Consider the following 22,198-nt stretch of genomic DNA (forward strand, 5'->3'; position numbering starts at 1 on the left):
TATACCTAGATTTCCTTTCTCCAAATGTTTCCTTGATTTTCCTATCTGCAGCATCTACCTTTCCTACGACCGTACAACTTTCAACATTTTTCCACTTCTCCTTCACTCATTTTTCCTCAACTGTCCTGCACTTTCTATCCACTTAATTCTTTAAACGCCTGATATTCTTCTCTGCCCTCTTCATTTTGTTTGCATTCTTTTACTTTCGTCGTTCATTCATCAGGTCTAGTATCTCTCCAGTTATCCATTGTTTCTTAGTTGATCTTTCCTTTCTTCCTAGCAATTCTTCAGCAGCCCTAGAGACCTCATTCTTCACGACTATCCATTCTTCCTCTATTGTGTTTCCATCACACTTTTCACTTAGTCCTTGTGTAGCATGTTCCTTGAAACCGTGCCTTACACTCTTTTCTTTCTACTTGTATAGATTCCATCTTCTTGCATTCCTTCCTTTCCTTAATTTCTTCAACTTCAGGTGGCATTTCATGACTAACAAGTTGTGGTCAGAGTCCATGTCTGCTCCTGGAAAAGTTTTGCAATCCAACACCTGGTTTCTGAATCTCCGCCTAATCATAATGAATTCTATTTTATACCTTCCAGTGTCTCCAGAACTTATCAACGTATACAGACATCGTTTTTGATGTTTGAACCAAGTATTAGCAAGGACTAAATTGTGATCGGTGCATAATTCTAGCAGCCGACTTCCTCTTTCATTTCTTTGTCTCAATCTGAATTCTCCTACCGTATTACCTTCTCTTCCTTGGTCTACCACTGCTTTTCAGTCTCCCATCACAATTAAAATGTCATCATCTTTTACATAATGTATTATTCTTCTGAAAATGAAAACCTTCAACCTGTTTTCCAGCCATTGATCGGGTCAAGGATATAATGAATGAATCATATATAGGCTATTAGTACGATGGGATCGCCACTCCCAAAGTGATTAATTAATGACTGATAGATGCTATGAAATGAGAATGGAGAGTGTTGCTGGAATGAAATATGACAGGGAAAACCGGAGTACCTGGAGAAAAATCTGTCCCGTCTCCGCTTTGTCCAGCACAAATCTCACATGAAGTGCCCGGGATTTGAACCACGGTATCCAGCGGTAAGAGGCCAACGCGCTGCCGTCTGAGCCACGGAGGCTCCGTATTAATCTTCTATCTCTTTATATATTCTTTCTATTTCTTCATCATATGCTGAAGTAGTGGGCATATGGACCTGCACTATTGTGGTGGGCATTGGTTTGGTGTCTACATTGACAACAATAATCCTTGCGCAATGCTGGTTGTAGTAGCTTACCCATTTCCCTATTTTCTTATTCATTATTAGACCAACACCTGTATTTCCCCTGTTTGATCTTGTGTTGATAATCCTGTGATCGCCAGACCAAAAATCCTGCTCTTCCTGCCAACTACATCTAACTTTAATCTATCCATCCCCCTTTTCAGATTCTCTAACCTGCCACAACTGTTAAAACTTCTAACATCCCACGATCCGACTAGCAGAATGTCAGTATCCATCTTCCTGATGATTGCCCCCTCTCGTGTAGTCCCCACCCGGAGATCCGAAAGGGGACTAGTTTACCTCCGGAATATTTTACCCGGGAGGAGCCATCATCATTACATCATTCATACAGGGAGAGCTGTATGTCCTTGGGGGTTAGTTAGGGCTGTAGTTTCCCGTTGCTTTCAGCCGTGTAGCAGTATTAACACAGTTAAGCCATGTTGTGTATTATTACAAGGCTATATCAGTCAATCATCTAGACTGCTACCCTTGCAACTTCCGAAAGGCTGCTACCCCCCTTTCGATGAACCATTCGTTAGTCTGGTCTCTCGGCAAATACCCATCCAAAAGGTTGCTCCTGCGGCTAGTCTATCAGCTTCACTGGGATACGCAAGCCTCCCCACCGCGGCAAGGTCACATGGTTCGCAAGGGAGGTTCTCATTCTTATCAAGATAAAAATGAATTTCACTCTGAAAGTGAATCAATACAAAATGCCAGTTGTTGGCACCTGGTGCCAATTATTAGAATTACAGGATTTCCAAAATCCAGTTATTGGCACAGCTAAAACTTCTACACTTTTGAGGTTAGAATGTTTGAATTTATTCCAGTTACTCTATATTGCTTGTATTTCATAACCATGGTGCCATAATTTACACAATTAAATCATTTAATGTACAGCAGTATTCCTTAATTTACCTCTTACAAAACCCTATCTCTCACGGAGAACTTCACAACAATCGACTTGATGTCAGCTTACCGCCGCACCAATTCGTAGAAGGTGTTGAAACATATGAAGAGACACAAGCGATAAACAAGCTCTCCATTAATTTATAAAATAGCACTACCAAATTAGCAATTTCCTTATTACTCAATATTTCTTAGGAGGGTGCCAATTACTGGAAGGGTTGCAAATAAAAGGGTCGTTTGCACTAACAGTAATCTAGATGGAATTTTACGTATTCTGAAGGGAAAGGCTGAAGGGATGACTTATTTGACATTTGGGAATGTAAGATTTTGTGACACGAAATAAATTATTTATATTTATGAATCGATTGACGCCGCTATCTTAGACTGTACCAGTGGAAATTAATTTACAGATGGTTATATGATGTTGTCATAACATATTCCAGACTTATCGAAGTTATTAATCAAAGAGTACAACTTAGAGAAACTTCTAACTTATTTAAATCATATCAAATATAAACCATGAATGGGTAATTCTCAGAACGTCAGAATAATGTTAGAGGAAATGGTCATTTGGGAAACACAGCTTTTTAGATAAAATTATTGGTTCACTCTTGGGCGTTAACTGTAACGTAACATACTTGCTTTACTATTAAGCATCAGTTTTAATATTTAAAACAGTATTAATATCAATCCTCATACTGTAACGAAATGTAATTACCACTTGGTGACTTCCAATGAAATATCATTTAAAATATTTGAATAATTAAATTAGGATGGTAAAAATAATAATAGCATAAAATATACTTCTCAGGTCATGTTCATAAAAGCTACAAATTGGTACTCTGTTTACTGGCCCTTACCTACTACACACTGGAAACATTAGAATGTCACAAGGCTGAAATAAATGAAGTTCATTAACTGTTTGACTCTAATATATATATTTAAAACATGAATATATTGAATTTTATCAATTATAATATACAGTTTTCTATAGGAATGAGAACAACCCCACTCCGGCATAGTATCATCCATTTACATCCAACATTTATAATAGATGGTCACTCACTGCAACAGATTACTGCTTCCGTGACTGGATCTGAAGCCTCGTGTCCTGGAATTATAGAACTATTCGGCTCGACCTCCCTGCGACGATATGTCTCCAAACTCGCGCCGTACTACGTCATTGCACAAATCTTAATCCTCCCTCGTGCTTGACACGCTCAGTCACTCTTGGTAAATAGTCCTATCCAAACTGATGCACTTGATAATATTTGTCGAGCCAATCCCTCATAGCCCAATAAACAGACGATAGTAAATATGCGACCGAACTGAGACAGTCCATAATCTATCCCTCACTTACAACACTGATACAATGAATATACCCAATCAAATTACAGAAATATCGGACTGGCAGCATGAGACACTGGCAACAGTTATGGTACACAATCAATGAGTACAGAATGAGAGTCACAATCGGAACAAGTATCCACAGAACAAAATGAGTAATATCGTGAATACTGTGAATCAAAATAAACAATCTCCCACCAGACTAACACTTCCTACGTCTTTAGTCGTTTTATACTTCATTCAAATCGAAATTATGTGGCTTTCCATTACTCCAACTTTTCCTGATCAAGTGCTTGGACAAACCCTGGCTGACCAATTTTCCCTTTTGTATTCTTCAGATGCATATGACTGTTTTTACCTGGATATTCATGGCCATGGTTTGCAGCCCCAGATTACAGCACCTCTTTGTATACACGTAAGCTGAGTTAAAATGTCCCAGAAAAGTATGTCTGATTCTTACAATTAACATGCCTAATTTTAACAATTAAATAATCGAAATGGCTATCTTAATTATTATAACCAAGATATGTATATTGCATTATTATAAATTAATTCTGGCCGAATAACAGCAAGATTGAATCGACATGTTCTCACATAAAACACCGTGACGCATTAATAATATAAAACAACCTAGACTGCCGTGCGTATAAAATGGTACATGTTAGAACACCGCTAGGGTATCTCTTAACAATGTATCTTTGATCACGGCATATTACTATGTCCTTGACTTCGGTTAAGTGCCTACTTTCAATGCTTATCGGCGCGGCAAATTGTTATTGTTGGAGCGGCCATTGTAGCCAGAATTTGACGACTGTATTCATATTGGAGTGTCGAAAGGAAACAGCTATTATTACATGATTTGTCAACTGTGTCAACTATATTATAAAGTAAAGTGCAAAAGCGCCATCCTACTAATAAAGAACATCTTAAGATATACTCTCAGATGCACGGTCCAATATATCTGAAGAGTACACCAAACATTTAGTTAACTCAATGCAAGACGTCTAGAACAGGTCAACAAAGCTAAAGGCATGCATACAAAATATTAAGACTGAGTTTGAACAAAGACTTCGGCAAGTGTTTGAATTATCTAGTAGTGTACGAATAATTTTTGTTGTGTTAAAAGACGGGTTTATTTGTTTATTATGTTGAGTGCTGTAAATCAGATAGCAAATGTAAAGCGAGGTGTATTTTCTTTATACATAGGCCTATATCTCACTGGATGTGTTTATATTAGTTCAAGGTGCATAATATACGAGCTATACGTTAAAATATTGGTGTACGAATACTTTCTGTGGGTGCTGTATATGTGAGATCTTAGAAATGAATTGCGCGGATAGTTTGCCGGTATACCTGGATACGTCTTCGAAAGTGATCTATTTTCCTGAAGTACGAAATACCGAAGGTCATCCAAATAAGATTCAATTATAATGTATGTAAGCTGGCGTGTAAAATCTTTTGAATTGCAAGAGACTCTGAATCCAATAAGATCGATTTCGTTGAGGCAAGAATACAATGCATCTCTTAATTTAACGAATTGAAGTATGCATACTGGAGGAGTATGACATGAATCCTCTCTTTTTTTAAGATGTAGTGAGGTTTCCAATTAGTTATTAGTAGCACATATTGTTTTATTTCCAGGCGTGCACCTGAAATACGTCCATATTGTTCGGGGGTTGTCTTATTATAGTAGTTTAGCGGTGGAGCAACAGAGCGGGGCAGTTCCTGGATTATTGTTTTGTGTGAGTCGTACGATATATTTTGTCATTCACAACGTCTGCAACATTGTAATTTTCCGCTCACATTACGAGTAACTATTTGTGTTTAATGAAGGTTATGCAGTTGTAGTGGATATTAATATGAAAGGGGACGCACACCGGGTAAAGGTGAGGATTCCCACACGTCTTAACCTCGATCGTGAAAAAAAAACAAGCAATAATTAAACTTTATGATGGAAATGGCATTCTTTACATACAATTACTTAGAATTCTTCACATTGTTTACTTGCAACATTCATTTCATTTGTAGCTTCAATTATATTGTGCCGTGTATACGGAATTCGCTGGGCGATGTTTATTTGGTTTTGTCGCGGTGTTATCATTTATAAACCGATCTATTATTGAAGTAATAATGTAAGACAATCTTTCCTATTGTTTAAATATCTCATTGTTGTATACTTACAATCCAACTTCACTGTAATGGACAATATTTCGGCAATTTATTATCATTCTTTGGCAATGCATCACTCCATATATATCAATGGGGAATTGTCATTTGACTTGTAGCGAGTATATTAACCATTTTGTACGTTGTCATCCCGTCGTGTGAGTGAAAAACCACCCGGTGTTAGTATGAACTATTACCCCTACAAGGTGTGTATCATGCCCAACCTGAGCAAGCCGGCTTAATGTAGTAAAATGTACTTCTTACAGGTGCAATTTACACAATATTGTTTAAGTTGCGTGAACGATTGTGAATGATTGTGAAATGGTGATATTGGGGACAAGTGATCTGAATTATGAATCGAAGTCCGAAGTTTCCAGTACTTATGTGAATGGCATTTGTGCTGCTAAGTGTTGAACTAAGTCCAGTTTAGTTGTTCCTACTTGCAGTCTCTTAATTTACTTCTCTGTGGAGATACGGGGAAAGGATGCATTATTTCTTCTGTGGGAATACGATAGCGCCCTTCTGACTGTCATTAATTTTTCGGCGGTATGTTTTGAGGCTTTTTGACTGACGTATTAATTTAAAATAATAGCAAATAGCATTGAATTGAAAAATATTCAAATAATAATTATTAAATAAAATATTCAAACGTCGGACCTTGTAATCACACTTTATTCTTACCAGATTACTTTGCTATTTGCTATTTGATTTACGTCGCACCGACACACATACGTCTTACTGCGACGATGGGATAGGGAAGGCCTAGGAATTGGAAGAAAGCGGCCGTGGCCTTAATTAAGGTACAGCCCCGGCATTTCATTGGTGTGAAAATGGGAAACCACGGAAAACCATCTTCAGGGCTGCCGAAAGTGAGGCTCGAACCCACTATCTCCCGATTACTGGATACTGGCCGCACTTAAGCGACTGCAGCTATCGAGGTCGGTTTACCTGATTACTTACACATACAACATTTGATGGGCGCCAGCTACAAATCAATGCAGCAATAATAGAATGAGAGTCATGAATATCTCTAGGGTGTATGGTAATATGCTTACCTTTGACAACATACCACATAGGTTCTTGGAAAAGGATATTGGCGTTCAGTTTCCCCATTAAATTTGAGGTTATCTAATTCTACAATTGAAATAAAACGATAAAATAATTTGATAGAACATAATATATTCTTTAAATTGTATAGAAAGAATAATAAGACTTGCTGCGATAAATGACATGAAAATATAAAAGTATGACGTAACAACTGAAATAAACTAAGTTAGGTATTAATTTGAATTCCTCTTGACCGGACATTTAAAAATTATACAAGAAATGTATCCCTCACTGGTTCACTTGACTGTACCTTCAACATTTTGAGTGTAATTACGACGTTTTCCTTTGAGCTGGTGTTTGCTGTAGGTGTCTCAAGCCTAAGTTTGGGATGTATCCTTTTTATTTCACTGACGACTAAGTATCCATGTGACTGCTACTTCTCCATCCAGATGACTGATTACTATCATCTCAGTACAACATTTCTTAGCAAGTGTCTCCATCCATATGACTTCATGGCTATTCTCTCCTTCTATATGAGTTCATGGCAAGTCTCTCTCTCCAACTGAACTGACCGAGTGAGGTCTCACCTTCCAATTGACTCTCTTACAGTTCACCATCCTTTTGACTGACTCTATAAGACCCTGGTACAAGTGTATATATAGCCTTAGCCGACACACCTACGCAATCTCCAGAAATAATTATAATATAACTCCCACCCGGCGACAAATATTACATACAATGGTGAAATTGCCTGGGGCACTCAAGGAACTTCCCAAAAAATGAGCTCATCGCTAAATGCACACAATGACAGAGCGCTGACTCGGCAGTTACGCAAGCAGTATTGCACAATATTGCAATGCCACAATTTATTACATACAATAGATTCACCTCCGTTATCATACAGCAACTCTCACTGTACATGTCTTGAATGTTAATCTACACACACACATATATACGTAACAATTTAACTACAATCAAGCAAGCGATAATCATTGCAGAATTGAATTGAAGAATAATAATAATTACAATAATAATAATAATAATAATAATAATAATAATAATAATAATAATAATAATAATAATAATAATAATAATAATAATAATAATAATAATAATAATAATAATAATAATAATAATAATAGAGATATCACCATATAACGGAATTTGAACCGTTATAATTCGCCTCCCTCATAAATAAATTGAAGAAGAAAGAATCGATTGATTTATGAACAATATGATATATAACACTAACCTTGACACTTGACACATATAAACACTTTGAATGAGTATTCAACAATAACTTTTTAAAGAACATATCAATACATTTAATAAAATATCACAGATATGAGAATTTTTCTCGCACATTGTCATCATAGATAACTGTCCAATGTCCCATTCTCTCCTTCTCATACAATTGACAAGAGTATAGCTCCTAATTTAACACATACAAATAATTTTAAATGAATATACAACATACACTTTTTTAACATATCGAAACATTTTATGAAATATCACTTATATGAGAACATTTCTCGCATATTGTCATCATAGATAACTGTCCAATGAAAAAAAATGGCTCGTACTCTCCTTGTCATACAATACATGACATGTAGCACTTATTCTTCCATGTACTGGAGTTCAATACACCAATTCGGCACTTGGTTCACACGCAAATTCACAGATGTTAGTTTTGGTCCAGTTTCTTACAAAAACAATAATCTTACTAATAACACAACAAATCTCACGTGAAGTACTTTTTTAAATTAGTAATGTTGTAAGTACCAACATTCATCCCTTCCTGATCCTTTAGAGAATATGCACACTTCCCGATACGGCTCAAATCGTGAAATACCCCTGATACAAAAGAAAGAATTTAGACATATTTCTCGCCTCTGAATATAATGGGAATGGAACCCTGAGTAGCACCTTGTCACCCAAACTGAATTCGTCCAATTTTGCCCTTTTCTTCTGGCGAAAACCTTTATTGCCTGCTTTGATTAAATTTTCCCTTGCCAGCTGGATATAATAATCCTTAGATTTTGCCTCTTCCAAGTCTAAGCCTAGTATGCTTGCAATTTGATCGGTTGGATTCCTACCAAAATGAATTTCATGAGGCGTACATCCCGTGGGCTCGTGTAACGTAGTATTACACTATCGTTCTATATCACCCAGTCGTGCAAACCACGAAATGTGCTTATCGTGTACGTATGCTCTGAATATTCTCCCGATCTCTCTCATGATCCGCTCGAACATATCACCTTGTGGGTATCGAATAGACGAATATATGGTCTTAACACCCAGTTCATTCATCTTGGTAGTCCACATCTTTGAACTGAACTGACTGCCGTGATCTGATAATATTCTGAGAGGACATCCAAACTCAGCAATATATCCGTCAATGACCTGCTTCAGGCAACCCCTTCCCGTAGGTTTTCTCAGGGGATACATTTTGTCATATTTGCTGAAGGCGTCAATGAAAACGAACACTTATCTGTATAAATACCCAGATTTTACTAGTTGCCTGAACAGATCTACGCATATAAGTTGGCCTGGCTTGTTTACAATGACGGCTTGCCGTGGCCCATCTAACGTCCTGTTAGGATGCTTATTGCGTTGACATAGATCACAAGTCGCAAGTAATTTCCTAATACTCCTTGCCATATACTTCCACACAAAATTCCCTTGAATAGCATAAAGAACCTCCTTTGCCCCGAAATGACCGAGTTCTTTGTAGTAATACCAGATCATATCTTCCTGTAATGACTTTGGTACACAAACTTTAAATATATCGTACTGACACTTCCATGACAGGAAACCACTACTTAGTTTGTACTCATGTTTACTTTTCCTCACGACAACATCTACCTCTTATGTCTTAGCAAAGTCACGATAGCATATATCTCATTCTCCCTCTCTTGTTCCAACATGTGATGACGTAACCGATCTCGTTCTTTCACTTTTTCCGTTACATTTCCCACACACACCAGTATTCCTTCTGTTATCTCTACATACCTGGACTCCGTATTATCTGAGATATTCCTACTGAGGAAATCAACTAAATCATTATCTTTACCCTTAAAATGTCGAATGGTAAAGTCAGATTCACTCATAGCTAAAATCCACCTTGTCATTCTACTACTTGTTAACTAACATGTCTTAATAAATACTAATGCCTGGTGATCTGTCCATATCTCAAACTTATTTTCAACACATGCATCCTAAACTTGCTTAATGAATAAATAATGGCTAAGAACTCAATTTCCGTGATGGTATACCCCTTTTCTATCAAGCTGAGTCCCCGACTCGCCAAATAAACAATACCCAAATTTCCTTCATCATCCCTCTGACACAAACACGCGGAAATACCTTTTCCCGATACATCGGTCATGAGTACGAACTCGCTATCAGGCATAGGGTATATTAACAATACGGCATCATTGAAACCCTTCTTCAGCCTAAGAAATGACTTATCATGTTCAACCATCCACTTCCATTTATCTCCGCCTTTCATAAACCTCTGAATGGTAACAACGCTGCATGTTGAATGACAAAACGTTTAAAATAACTACAAACCCCTAAAAATTATTTTAACCGTTTAACACAGTGTGCCAAAAAATGTAATCAGTTATGTGCAAAATGTTGACTTACCCAGTTTTAATGTGAAGTCCTCTCTCTAACTATCTGTAAAAGTATGTTCAAATGTTCCATGTATTCTTCAAAAGTGTGAGATGCTATTACTACGTCATAAATATACATTGTAACAAAATCCCCTGTATCCCGACCAAAAACTCTAGACATAGCACGAATCAACGGTGCGGAAGAGGTCTTTGTACCAAAAGGGACTCTTGCAAATTGGTAAAAATAGTTCTTATATGCGAAAGCTGTGAGAGGTCTATCCTCTTTTCTGAGGGGAATTTGCCAAAATGAAGAAGACAAATCCATCATGGAAAAGCATGATTTTCCTTCAAAACGCATACTGAGTTTTTGCACTGTTTCAGGCCTCTGTTGGTCTGCCTCAATTCTCTGATCCATCAGCCTGGTGTCGGTACACAACCTGACAGGCCCATCCTTCTTGGCAACAATAATTAAAGGATTAATACTATGGCTACAATATGGTTCAGTTATTCCGTAATCCAGCACAATGCTTATTTGTTCTTCGACGGCACTAGCATATTTAAGTAGAATGGGGTACGTAGGTCCCACAAATGATGAATGGTCATGTCAACAAATTTGTGTTCATGTGTTCTTCCTGGCTTATCACTAAATACATCTCGATGCTCAACTAACATAGAACACAATTGCTCCTCCTGTAATTCACTCAAATTTCTTCTCGTCACTGTGTCATACAGACTATCCTTCGGATCTTGTCGTATAGACACGTGACACACATCAAAATATTTCCTCTCACTAGGAACACTTTCACTCACCTCTCGAATATCTTTAATAGAACACACGTTACCAACACTTAACTCTTACGCGTCATAATTTACACATACTTCTTTGCTAGTTTTCCCCCAGGACAAACACACACTACCTGAATCAAAGTGTATTCTACCCCATGATTTCTAACCCAGTCAGTTCATAAAATAACTGAGTACACAAGATTTGGTACAACAAGGCATGGCTGAAAGTTACAGTTATCTTCAATCGTGATTGATACCGCTATCATTGTATTGACTCACTGCGACTTATTACCAACGGCTGTACTAGTATCTAATAGTACCTTCACTTACCTTCACCATATCACAATTTTTATCGCCGGAGTTACTGTCTCCCTACTTATATTCTCAGTATAATAAGTATATACATCACTTAACGGATCACTCATTACGTCTAACTTACTACTACCATTCATTGCTCTATTAACTATGACTACGTCATTATTTAAAACATTTCACTTAACATTACTTAGGTCACAATCACACTATTCTCTTAAATCTACATTCACTACATAACTATACTACATACCTGTTCATCTTCTACCTTCTGCCGGTCCACTTAACTTACTTTATGCGATTCCGTGTAAGTTTGAAATAATCTGGCTCGATAACCATACCTTGATAACCTTCACATTCGGCCTACCATAATCTCTCTGATAACTCAGATTCATACGCCTCCCATTTTCGGATTGTCTCTGGTAACTCTGCTGACCCCTATCGCCATAAACATTACTATCAGTCCTCATATTAGGCCTATCATTATCTCTCTGATAACTCAAGTTCATGCGCCTCCCATTTTCGGATTGTCTCTGTTTACTCTTCTGACCCCTATCTCATTTGACATTACTATTAATCCTCTGCTGATCATGATTACTACCTCTCCTCCGATACTTGGCTAATATTTTCCGCCTTCTCTCTACTGTACTACTTTCACTAGACATCATGCGTTCTCTCTCGCGCACTTGTACATTATCCCAAACCTGTCGATGTACTTCTCTTTAAGTTCTCCTAAATTAGACATATTATCTCAGTATACTCAAACCTATATTTTACTTTCACCAATAAAAACATTCGGCAAGATTTCCAAGACATATTCCCATTCAATGATATTATTCCTCAACTTACTTGCAAATCTTTTCTCAATTCGTTTTACAAATGCCATGGGATTGAACTCTTTTCCAGAAATCATAGGTATATCACGATCCCTACTCAACAAAACACTCACCACTGCCACATCTCCCGCCGTCTGACATCTAAGTTGTTGCAATTGCACACTCTGGCAATTCAAAACTTCTTCCGATAATCTCTCAGCATTCCCTTTTATTCTCACTTCTTCCTGCAATTCATCATCTTTCTCCGTTGCCTCCTGTGATAGCGTTTCCTGGTCGTTCCGTAGTTCAATGGCATCCCCATGTTTGCTTTCAATTTGGTCGATTCTACTAACCTGTTCCCTCGTATCATCCCCAACTGCAATGTAAATCTTGTCCAATCCTTTTATCGACCAACTCATGAATTTCTTCCCGATTACTAGAAATAATATTGCCTAACTGTACGATGTTGTTACTGTTATCTGTACATATTTACTTGACTTGCTCGGTCTGAGTATGAAGATTGCTCCCATTCAACTTCATTTCACCTCCCATTTCTGCACACCCTTCATTTGACTTCCTTTCTAACGTGGATGTTTCATCACTTATCTATAATACTTTGGTATCTATTTTACTATTGATCGCACTGTTACTACCACTACTACTACTACTCAATCCTTCCGTTTTGCTACTTAGAGAGTCAATATATTTATTAAAATTTTCGCTACAACTAATAATCCTTTCCTTGACCTTGTTTATTTCGGCCAACAGTAAAAGAAGAAGTTGTCGGTCCCTCACCCCTAAGACTTCCTTTTGAGTTTCAGTGTGCATCTCGACTTCAGCACTTTCCTGACTCGCTTCAGAACCTTCCATCGTGTTCATCAGCTCCCTATTTTCAACCTCACCTTGGATGTTCTTAGAAGCAATGATCTCGTCGCCACATAACTTGTTACTGACTTCCTTGTCCATGTTTGGTTCACTAGTAATAGAGCGAGATCTCAAATGAATTCCCCTCTTCAAATCCCTTGACATGCCACCAAAATACAAATACATAACAAAAATTACACTCCTCACATTTACCGATTATAATTCCGCTGGCTTGTATGTGCATATTCTTCCCAAAATGAACCTATGTTATACTGTTAATCAGAACAAGTTCTGAGTTTATTCGAGTCTCACGTTGTGGCGAAACATTGTAGCTAAACGGGTGTGGGTTAATAAGCTTACTTTTCACAACATACCATATAGGTTCTGGAAAAAGGGATATTGGCTTTCGGTTTCCCCATTAATTTTCTATTTGTCTAATTCTACAATTGAAATAAACGATTAATTCATTTGAAAGAACAAAATATATCCTTTAAATTGTATAGAAAATAAAAGTATGACATAACAACTGAAAGAAACTAGCCGTTAATTAGAATTCCTCTCGACCGGACATTTGAAAATTAAACAAGAAATTTATCCCTCACTGGTTCACTTGACTGTACCTTCAACACTTTGAGTGTAATTACGACGTATCCCTTTGAGTTGGTGTTTGCTTTAGGTGTCTCAAGCCTAACTTGGTGATGTATCCTTTTTGTTTCAATGACGACTAAGTATCCATGTGACTGCTGCTTCTCCACCCAGATGACTGACTACTATCATCTCAGTACAACACTCCTTGACAAGTGTCTCCATCCATATGACTTCATGGCTAGTCTCTCCTTCTATATGAGTTCTTGGCAAGTCTCTCCCTCCAACTGAACTGACCGACTGAGGTTTCACCTTCCAATTGACTCTCTCACTGTTCACCATCCTTGTGACTGACTCTATAAGACACTGGTCCAAGTATATACACTACCGCTCATTAATTTCAATACACCGAATAATTGACACCTCCTTATCTGTAGATAAGGTCTAATACCGTGGATACGGTTGAGGAAGCAAAGGAATAGTCCAACAGTTGTACACATGACATGATTTTTTTTGTGGTCATCCAGATACAATGGTACCCAACAACCAATGTTGTGTCCATAAACACTGTGTACCTATCGGATAAGTTTGTTTAACTATTAGGTGACGGACGCCGCATTTGGTGCAGCTGTGTTGTTCCCTGTAGTGATGTGATATCTGCAGCGAACGGCAAACATTGCTACAATACATAACATGTGGTTCCTGCATGTCAGTTCCTTCGTGACAGTTGAAGTGCGCACATCGCTAGTATGTCTCCACTAGTTGAGATATCCATAGAAAAACGTGCTGCAATTGTAGCACTTAGCCAAGCAGGTTTACCTATTCGCCAAATTGTGAAACAGTGTAGTGCGTCTATAAGAGAGTTCGATACACCCTATACACCCTTCACCGCCAGAAAACAACAGGTAGCAATAAGGACATACCATGACAAGGACGACCTCTTAAAACAACTGAAAGTGATGATAAATATAACAGAATAACCAGTAAGAGCAATAGATTCCAAACAGCACCCCAAATTCGTGCAGAATTGGTAAAAATGAATACGACAAAAATATATGTTGCAACAGTAAAAAGGAGACTGATTGAAGCCGGCTTTAAAGGTTGTGTCATAGCAAGAAAACCCCTTCTTAGGCCCATAAATAAACAGAAGAGACTTGAATGGGCTAGAAAACATCGTAATTGGACATCGGAAAATTGGACGAAGGTGTTATTCACCGAATAATCGAAGTTCGAGATTTTTGGAACCAGAAGAATATTTGTTCGCCGATTTGTAGGGGAAAGGGTATCCCAGCAGTGTGTTCTACCTACAGTTAAACACGGCGGATGTTCTATTATGGTTTGGGGATGTTTTGCCGGAGATAGAGTTGGCGACATTATGAAAATAGAAGGATGTACGGATCAGAAGCAGTACCACTGCATACTTCAGTATCATGCAGTACCAAGTGGATTGCGCTTAATAGGGAAAGGGTTCACCTTACAACAGGATAATGACCCAAAACATCGGTCAGCACACTGTACGAACTACATTGCATCAAAGAAAAGCAGAAAGTACTGAAGGATATGGTATGGCCGTCCCAATGGTCCGAATGTAATCCCATTGAAATGGTCTGAGATGAAGTGGACAGACGTATCAGGGAAGTTAATACATCCAGCAAGGAACATATCTGGAATATTGTTAAGGATGTGTAGAATCATACAGATTCACGATACCTGCAAAAACTGATTTACCGCATGCCTCGAGTTTGTGAGGCAGTCATTAAATCCAAAGAAGGAGACTTTGATGAAAGTAAAATATAATGTTTGTGATTGTATTATATATGTGTAAGTTAGTATAATTATCTTTTGTGAGAAATAACGTTTGATTTGTGTTTTAAATCTGAAATACCATGGTGTATTGAAGTTAATGAGCGGTAGTGTATAGCCTTAGCCGACACACCTACACAATCTCCAGAAATAACTATAATATTACTTCCACCCGGCGACAAATGTTACATACAATGGTGAAATCGCCTGGGGCACTCAAGGAACTTCCCCCAAAAATGAGTTCATCGCTAAATGCACACAAGGACAGAGCGATGACTCACTTGATGTTACACTGGCTACGTGTTCAGGTTTAACCTTACAGACCCCTGTTCGACCCTAGGCTTAAGGACGTTAACCTTACAGCCCCACGTTTCATGCCTAAGAGTGTAAGCTGAAACTAGTTTCAAACGTGATTATGGTGAAGAGTGCGAGCTTAACCTAACGGGAACGGATTCGACTCAAAGTTTAACCTCACAGGCCCTGGATTTGGCCTAAGGCTTAAACTTACAAGGGCATTAGCTTTACAGATTCAAGTTTAATGCCTAAGAGTGCTAGTTTAACCTGACTGCCAACGTGATTATGGACAAGAGTGCTAGCTTAAGCTAACTGGCACGGATTTTACGCCCGGCTTTAACTTCCAAAGGCGTTAGATACTCAAGTTTGAGATTCAATCGCAGGCTTAACCTAACTAGACAAGATGAGACTTGGTGTATGGTAACTTTAGAGGGCTTTGACGCTGAGCTTGGTGGATGCTGAACTTGGAACAAGATCGCGGCTATACGTTGTACTCATAGGACTAGGGATATGGCGTAAAGCTTAAAACGTGTGCCTAATTCACAGGGGCGTAACCTTAAAAAGCCAACTCAGTGGCTTGCGGCTGAACTTGGAATCTTGAATAAGATTGCGGCTACACGTTGTACTAATAGGACTAGAGAGATGATGTAAGATTTTATATGTGTACTTTGTTGATAGGGATGTAACATTGGAAGACAACCTCAGGGGCTTGGAGCTGAACTTGGAACAAGATGCCGCCACGGGACTAGGGCGATAGTGTAAGGCGTAATACGTAAGCATTATTCACTGGTTCCGTAACGCTGGAGCTGAACTTGGACCAAGATGGTGTCTGTGCTGACGCGTATCGCGCTGTTCGCTTCTTTACTGTCTGGAACACACAATTTTATTTGATTTTAGAGCTCACAGATTTGTACTCTAGGGACTTATAGTAGCTTACAATATTGTTGATATCACCCACAGACTAAACCACCGGGCGAGTTGGATGTGCGGTTAGGGGCACGCTGCTGTAAGTTTTCATCCAGGAGATACTGGGTTCGAGCCCCACCTTCGGCAGCCCATTTTCACGCCATGCAAATGCTGGGGTTGTACCTTAATTAAGGCCACGGCCGCTCTCTTCCCACTCCTAGCCCTTTCCTATCCCACCGTCGCTATAAGACCTGTCTGTGCCGGTGCGACGTAAAACAAATTTAAACCAAATTATATTAATCACTTGTGTTTAGATCCGAAAACTGTTTGAGCTACTTACCGGGTGCCTAACAAGAGAGGTTAAGACTTACCTGATATGTACTGACGACATTTCCAGCACATGCAACAGGAACATAATCGTTTAAAACCTATGCATGAAGTAATACTTACACGTAGCACGACACAAAAAATTATTCTGGATAACTGTGCATGTGTTCACTGATTAAGGTAGGAAGTAGATTGAGGTTTTAGGAGTGGCGTATAAAGGGATAGGCTTAACAAATTAATATTATTTTTAGATTATCACGCATATTAACACATCTGAGGTACAGCTTCAAAAGTACATAGCTTTAGAAACATTGCTTAACTTACGCGTACACAGCCTACAGTCCTTAATCATTGCATTTGATCCATTCCAATGGGTATTCCTATTGTCGCTTAAAGGGGCCTAACAGCTAGGTCATCGGCTCCATGCAGTAAATGAGGAGGGCAGAAATGAATATACACGAGTAAAGAATGAAGTAGACAAAAAGTACAGGACATCTACGGAAGAATAGATGAAAGGGAAGTGCAAGGGTGTTGAAGGTTGTATGATTGTAGGAAAAGTAGGTGCTTCATACTGGAAAATTAAGGAAACCTTTGGAGAAAGGAAAACATATGTGTATGAATATTAAGAGCTCAGATGGAAAATCGCATCTAGGGAAAGAAGACAAGGCATTAAAGTGGCAGGAAAATATCCAACAGTTGTTAAGAAGTTGATGTTATGTTTCCGGAACAAGAACGGGCTGCTGATGCTGAAAAAGTGGTAGACCCAGTTTTCAGGTCAGAATTCGACAGATCTTTGAGAGATTTAAACAGGGCCAAGGCACCTGGAATTGATGACATACCCGCAGAATTACTGACTGTCCAAGGAGAAACCAGCATGGCGGGTTTATTCCCTTTAGAGTGTAAGATGAATGATACAGACGAAGTGCCATCCGATTTTAGACAGAATGTAGTTATACCTATTCATAAAAAAGCAGGTGCTGTCAAGTGTGAAAACTAAAGCACCATTAGTTTAGTTTAGTACCTGCCCGACTCGTTGGCCTTCGGTTCAATGGTTCCCGGGTTCGACTCCCGGCCGGGTAGGGGATTTTTACTTTCATTGGTTAATTCCAGTGGCCCGGGGGCTAAGTGTTTGTGCTGTACCCAACATCCCTGCATCTCGCACACCCCGCACGACACTATCCTCCACCACAATAACACGCAGTTACCTACTCATTGCAGATGCCGCACACCTTCATTGGTGGGTCTGCCTTACAAGGGCTGCACTCGGCTAAGTACCTCACGTCTGCAAAATTTTAACACGTATTATTTGCAGATGAATGGAAACACAAGTTGAAACTGGGTTGTAAGAACAATTTGGCTTCAGAAGAAATGTTGGAACACGTGAAGAAATCCTGACTTTACGTCTGACCTTAGAGGACTGAATTAAGATGGACAAGCCCATGTACGTGGCCTTCGTAGATCTAGAAAAGGCATTTGATATCGTTGACTGGACCAAGCTATTTGAGATTCTGAATGTGTTCGGGATCAGATACCGAGAAAGTAGAATTATCTACAATCTGTACAAAAATGAATCTGCAGTGATAAGAAACGCGGACTTGAAGAAATAAGCAGCAATACAGGAAGGAGTAAGGGAAGGCTGCAGTTTGACACCCATTTTAAATCTTTATATAGAAAAAGTGGTAAGTGAACTCAAAGGGGATTTCGGAAAGGGAATCACAATCCAAGGAGGGAAAATCAAAACACTGAGATTTGCGGATGCTATGGTTATTTTATCTATATCTGCAGATGATCTGCAGAAATTGCTCAATGGTTTGCACAGTGACTTGGGGAAGGAGTGCAAGACACAAATAAATAAGTCCAAAACAAAAGTAAGGTGTGCAGTCGAAGGAAATCAGGTTACGCAGGAAACATTAGATCAGGAAATGAAGTCATAAAAGAAGTAGATGAATACTGTTTCTTGCAGGTGCGCCGGGTTTTGAAAATAAGTGGGGGTGCTCTAACTCTCATTCTAACTGATTAAGTGACTGCGGGGTCTGAGTCATTCGGCTTTCATTCGGGAGAGAGTGGGTACGAAGCCCACTGTCGGCAATCCTGAAGATGGATTTCTGTGGTTTCCCATTTTCACACCTGGCAAATACTGGTGCTGTACCTTAATTAAATCCATGGTCACGTCCTCACCAATCCCAGCCATTTCCTATCCCATCGTCGTCAAATGACGTATTCTCGTTGGTGCGACGTGAGGCAAATTGTAAAACCTCACAGTCCAAAAAGGCATAAGGCCTCGGAAAATTTCGAAATTTAATCCTCCTGAAAATGCAGTTTTAAGTGTTTCTGAATGAGCAATACTTGATGGAAAATGAATTATTGGTTTATTAGGCGTTTTTCAACAATAATGAATGACTGCAAGCAATAGTCCATATTAATTCATAATATATAGGCAAGAAATCGCATAAAAGGTAAAAGTGTGTTTTAATAATGAAAAATTATGAGATTAGATACTTCAAGTATGTGTGAATTAAAATGATGGAAGATAAAGAAATACAAGTCGCGTCTCAAAAATAAAGAAATTAACTTATTCGTCTAGAATGATCTCAAACTGAGTTTATAAAAAGCAAATTGCCTTAAGACTTAAATACAAAATTTAACTTATTTGCGGAATTTCTAATTCTCGCTCATAAAGGGAGTGTTTCTTACGAACAATCGACCGTTTGCTGAAAATGTTCGCCAGAGGTCCGATTTATAATTCATTCTTTGTTTCTTGATTATCGATATGCATGACTGCAATGTAGTTCAATTTCCCTTGCCTCACGGAAATGAACAGGTTAAGATTTAAGTCTTGTCAAGGCGGAGGATTAAGTTCTGATGCACATATAAAAACGGATATAGCTAAAGCGATCCTAAACAAAATATCACTGGAATTGATTTTTTTTTACAATTTATTTTACGTTGCTAGGGGCTTTACGTCGCACCGACACAGATAGGTCTTATGGCGACGGTGGGATAGGAAAGGCCTAGGAGTTGGAAGGAAGCGGCCGTGGCCTTAATTAAGGTACAGCCCCAGCATTTGCCTGGTGTGAAAATGCGAAACCACGGAAAACCATTTTCAGGGCTGCCGATAGTGGGATTCGAACCTACTATCTCCCGGATGCAAGCTCACAGCCGCGCGCCTCTACTCGCACGGCCAACTCGCCCGGTATTTTACGTTGCACCACACCGATTGTTATTATGGCGACGATGGGATAGGAAAATGTCGGGAGTTGGAAGAAAGTGGCCGTGGCCTTAATTAAGGTACAAATTCAACAATTGCATGGTGTGAAAATGGGAAGCAACGGAAAACCGTCTTCAAGGCTGCCGACAGTATGGTTCGAATTCACTATCTCCCGTCGGTAATGTAATGATGAAAATACACTGGTACTAATACGGTTACGAACTATGACAAAAAAATTCCTCCTCTTTTTTTAACATTTCTTCTGTTATCTCTTTTTAATCTTTCTTCTCTCTGTCTGTGAGCGGTGCCGGGCAACCCGTCAAAATTTTTTTGGGATATTCGGGCACCACAGCACCCCCGGAGTCTGCGCCCTTGGTGACTTGTGTAAAAATAACTAACGATGACAGAAGCATGGAGTACATAAAACGCAGTCTAGCACAAGTCAGGAATGTCTTCCTTAAGTAAAGAAATTTTCTCACTTCGAAAATTGGTATAGGAATTAGAGAGATGTTTGAAGACTTTCGTCCGGAGCGTGGTATTGTATGGAAGAGGAACTTGGATGATAACTAGCTCGGACATAAAGAGAAGAAAGCTTCTGAAATGTATTGTTACGGAAGAGTGTTGAAGGTGAGATGGGTAGATCGAAACACGATTGATGAGATACGAAATCGAGTTGGCAAGAGGAGATCGATTTGGTTAAATTTGATTAAATGAAGTGGTAGAATGATAGGACACATCGTAAGACACCCAGGACTTGTTCAGTTAGTTGTTGAGGGAAGTGTAGGCTATAAGAACGTAGGGATAACACAAGGAATGAATATGGCGAACAGATTAAAGCAGATGTAGGATGTAGTGGTTACGTAGAAATTAGAAACTTCTCCTATGCGATTACGTGTCCGTAATTTCGTAGTCACCTGACAGGAAATTCTGCTCTTCCCGCAACGAATTTTATTTATGCCGAGTACATCTATATATTTCCCTTTTCAGATTATTTAAGCTACCGCAAAGTTTCAAACTTAAAACACCGGGTGAGTTGGCCGTGCGGTTAAGAACGCGCCATGGGTGGCCCAGATTGGATGCGCATTAGATGTTAGTTTTCCCTCGTCCTGCTCGTGACGTCATCACAGGAGCGCAATGACTGTGTAGCATACAACCGCACGTGTACCGGTATCTTATTTCGTTGTTTATAGCTGTCTGTCTTACAAAGAACGGATTTCCACGTAATATCTATACGTAATTTCTTTCCGTATATTGCTGTTGGTTTATATAGTGGCATACTGTATTTTGCGTAGCGTGTGTATGTGGTAGTTCGCTTCTGTTAGATCTCTGTTAAGTTACTGTGTTTCGTGCAGTGAGGTGCACGTATTTTCTTTTCGTTAGTTGCGTGAACAGTGTAATAGTAGTTGGAGTGAAATTTCTGTGTTCATAGTATCATTGCGATAGAAAACCGTGCCGTTAATAATTCACCACAATCTACGGCGACACCTGATTGTTCAGCAGAGGGATTTCGGTACCTTGCCGGCTACATCACATACCGTGGAAGAAAATATGACAGGTCAATGGGAAGTCACACTGGCGAAATGCTTTCCATTTCTTCTGTTACAGCCCCGGTGGGATGGATAGGAGTGTTATCTCGGGGAGGTCTACTCGTTCTATCGGAAGAATGGTGAACCAAATAAAGGAATTTGAGTTAATTTTTACGGACACTAACGGACGTGCTGAACTGTGGCGCATACCTAATATTATACGCAAAATGTGTCAAATAATTAGCAGTAAATTCCCCGTAGTACCACCAGAAATAGTAAAAATGTATGTTAGAACGAGAACATTTATACGCATACGACAAGAGAACATTCGGGCAAGAACTGAAAAATCCATGGCAGCTCTTCGGCGAAAGGCACGACAGTGGATTTCATCTTGAAAAGCAACCA

Source organism: Anabrus simplex, chromosome 2, assembly GCF_040414725.1.
Source record: "Anabrus simplex isolate iqAnaSimp1 chromosome 2, ASM4041472v1, whole genome shotgun sequence".
Lineage (NCBI taxonomy): Eukaryota > Metazoa > Arthropoda > Insecta > Orthoptera > Tettigoniidae > Anabrus > Anabrus simplex.